The sequence below is a fragment of the Dipodomys merriami genome, unplaced genomic scaffold (assembly GCF_024711535.1).
Source record: "Dipodomys merriami isolate MVZ:Mamm:240054 unplaced genomic scaffold, mDipMer1.0.p SCAF_24, whole genome shotgun sequence".
Lineage (NCBI taxonomy): Eukaryota > Metazoa > Chordata > Mammalia > Rodentia > Heteromyidae > Dipodomys > Dipodomys merriami.
In genome coordinates, this window is record NW_027203826.1 from 25,759,762 (window position 1) to 25,763,639 (window position 3,878).

General features: G+C 38.8%; 1 pseudogene; it reads right to left on the reverse strand.

The window, feature by feature from the left end:
• Window positions 1-399: 399 nt before the first annotated feature.
• On the reverse strand, window positions 400-516 carry LOC138835862 (small nucleolar RNA U3; annotated as a pseudogene).
• Window positions 517-3,878: the final 3,362 nt, after the last annotated feature.

A 3,878-nucleotide genomic window follows, 5' to 3' on the forward strand; every position in this document is an offset into this window, starting at 1 on the left:
TAGGTGCCACAACAATTCAATTAAGTGGGCATTAAACCTCTTCAGTAGGTACATATTATTTTTGGATTTTTAAAGATTTTTTTTAAAACCCTGAAGTATGAATTGTACTTTAAATTATTGTATGATATGGGAATTATAGCTCAATATCTGTTAGGAATAGTATATAATAATTCCAGCCCCCCCCCCAAAAAAAAACACAACTTGAAGTATGAAGAGGTTAGTAATTTATGCTATCATTGACCATGGGACCAAGATCCAAACTCAAGGAAGTTAATGGGTCTGCCATCTTACTTTCCTGGAGTCTAGCTAGCCTATCCCTTATATCAAATTTTCCCAGGGAGGCCATTGCTGGTAAGCCCCACCCCTGCCTCCTGGGCTGGAAGAGGTAATTGCAGAGCTCCTTCTACAGAGGATGGGAGTTGTCTAACTGGGTGCATTTGAAATCGAAGGTCTTAAAGTAACCATTAAAGATAGCTAGTAACAAACTATAGAAATGATCCCTGAAAGTATAGCTATGTACATATGACTATATAAGATGATGCTAAGCAAAATGAACTCCAAGACATGGACATAAGAGTTTTTTCTTTGTTGTTGTTGTTTTTTAATGTACTATGTGATGTCTTGTTTCTTTTGTATTTTCCCTGTTTTATCCCCTATTGTCACTGTATTTCATTTTGGTTCCCTGGGTATTATATGTACATTTATCTGAATTAAGGAAGGGAAGGGGAATAACAAAATAGTGAAACAAAGAACAAAGGGTGAACCAAATGCAACAGCAAGACTCACAAGACAATATGCAGGAAATGTTCTGTACAACTGTGGGGAGGCTTTGGGAAGGAGGGAAAGTGGGAGGAAAATGAGGGAGGGATAACAAGTTCGACAAGAAATGTACTCACTACCTCACTTATGTAACTGTAAACCCTCTGTACATCACCTCACAATAATGTACATATCACCCGATGTGGAAGAAATAACTGTATTGTCAAAGCTCATGGACCTCATAAATTTTATAGACCATGATAGACAATTTGCCCTATGAAAGTTAGAATGTGTTTGTGACTTTAACTAAGCATTCACTATCCCACAATACTGTGAAATTTGTGAAATTATGTAATCACTTAATCACAATAAAGAATTTGCAAAAAAAATAAAGATAGCTAACATAACAATGCTAGAATTCTTCGTCTCTGCTTTTCCAAACACTATGCTCAGCCCTTTGCAGACACCGTCTTGGAAGAATGTGAGGTTGAGCATCAGCCTTGTCTGGATTTAACATCAGACCCTTTTCTTCGACCCGCAAGACCACACAATCTCACCGTGGGTTCAGGTCATCAAACCAGCTTATTAGCTGCCTAGAAACTAATATTGTTTTGCTTTTCTCTGTCTACTAAATTCTTTCATGCCATCTTAGGGAATTCCATGGTTTCTAGTAATCCTAAATAAGTTCTCAGACTTGACCAGGTCTAGCCCAGCCAAACATGACTAGAATTGTCTGCTCCATACCATAGAGAGCAGTAAATCTCTAAACACTCTCTTTGTCCTGATCTTCATGGCTTTTACAAGAGCTCTTCATCCCTTTGCTCTGCCAACTCCCAGTTGATCCAGCCACAGATTCCAGATGGATGGGATGTACTCCTCAAAAGGTCAAGGGCTCATTGAAGTTTTCCGCCATCTTCCCATGCCTGATGGGCGGTCTAACCATCTTAAACACCTTTTGCTTTACTCTCAGACCAGTGGGTCAAAATGCCTTCCTATCTTTTTGTTTTCTACTGGTTCTTGTTTGCTAAACAGGTGCTTCCTCACTTGACCCATGGCTCCAACCCTTTGTGTGTCAGTTGTTGTTTGGTTGGTGGTTGTGGTGGTTGTGGTGGTTTTAGGAAGGATCTCATGGTTTTGCCCAGGACAGGTTAGGTACAGCCTCCTCATAGCTTTGTTGACAAGAACACACCCTGTGCCCAATAACTTCTTTTGTTGTTGTTGAAATCGAGTCTCACTAACGCTTGCCTGGGCTGGCTTCAAACTTCCAGCATCCAGATTTCTTCAACTGCAGGCATAATGAGCCACCACACCTGGCTCAGCAGAGAATTTCTGGCACTTTCTAAGAGATTCTATGCTTTGTTAGATTCAAAATCTCTTGCACTGTTAGGTTCTTGAATTGCAACCACCACACTGTATTTCATATACGCTTCCCCCACTCGCTAGGGGAACATGAGGTTTCATGAATTTTTTTAAACCATTCTAGGGTTTGAACTCAGGGCCTGGGTGCTGTCTCTGAGCATTTTTATTAGCTCAGTGCTAGTGCTCGACCGCTTGAGCCATAGCTCCACTGTTTTTTGATAGTTCTTTATGGGAGATCAGAGTTTTATACACTGTCCTGCACAGGCTGGCTTCAAATTGAAATCCTCAAATCTCAGCCTCCTCAGTAGCTAGGATTACAGGCGTGAGTCACCAGCACCCAGCTCAGGAAACCTTTGCAAGGAATGAGGTTTTTCTATATTTTGAGTCATGCTATATTCATCTCAAAATGTATAGAATGTTGTTGCAGTTGGATTGAAACAAATTTTATAATTATTTTAAAGTCTTTTGGAAAAGTCTAAAAAATCCAGGACTCCAGTAAATCTATCCTTGCCCACCTTTTTCAAATTTTAAATATAATCATCATGAAACCCATATAATATAGAAGAAACTGTCAGAATCACATAGAAATAATATTTTCAATTAAATTTTTTTCCTTATTATAAACAATAATATGTATTAATCCATCTCATCACAATTCTATAAGTGATCACAGGGAGAAAAACAATTAATATAGCCTGATTTCTCAGTATTCAATCCCATCAAATTTAATTAAATTTTCTTTTTTCCTGTTTTGTTTTGTTTTTGTTTGGTGCTAGTACTGAACCTTGAACTCAGGACTTGGGCACTATGCCTGAGCTTTTTTGCTCAGGGATAAGTGCTCTTCTACTTTTGCTCAAGGATAAGTACTCTTCTACTGGAGCCAGAGCTTTACTTCCAGCATTTTGGTGCTTAAGTAGAGATAAGAGTCTCAGAGACTTTGCTGCCCAAGCTGACTTAGAACTGTGATCCTCAGATCTCAGCCTCCTGCAGAACTAGGATTACAGGCGTGAGCCACCAGCACCCAGCTTAAATCTGATTCTTAAAAGAAAAAACGTACTTGTCATTTGTTCATTGAACTTTTTTCCATTTTTATCCAACTTTTTTTCAATTTATTTCCAGAGATTAATGTGTCTTACAGGCGATGTTGTAAATGTACATATAGCTCCTTTATTGTGTAATTATAATAATACAATCAAATGGATAAGCTACAAAGCTAAAGCCCTGGTGATACACTAAGGGTTTTTTTCAGCACCAGGATCATATACCTGATGGAGTAAATTTTTTGCAATCAATATTAATAATCACTAAAGGAACAAGAAGCTAGAAGATCATGACTGTAGCCATCAGGCAATTGTGAATAATGTCTGAAATGTTTTACATAAAACTGAAGGCACCTTGTAAGAGCAATGTGATTCTGTCCAACATCCGGGGTCTTTTCTGCTTGTCACTCAACACATTCAACACTTGCTTCTATGGAGCAAGGTAACCTTAGGTGACAGCTATCAGGATTGGGAGTCCATTTATTTATTTACAATAATCAGCTTTCTACTTTCCAGAGAGGGTTGTAGTGCTCCTGATATGCTCAGGCTTGACCTAGAGTTAAGCCACAGATAATCAGGATCAAGGAGTTCTAGTCTCTTAATAATATCGTCCAGCCTACCTGTTTGTGTGCAGGTACAATTCTTGTAAAACAGTGGCTCCCTGTCTTCTACCTCCACTACAGCTAAAGAAAGGTTTCAGAGTAAAACTCAACTGCTGGG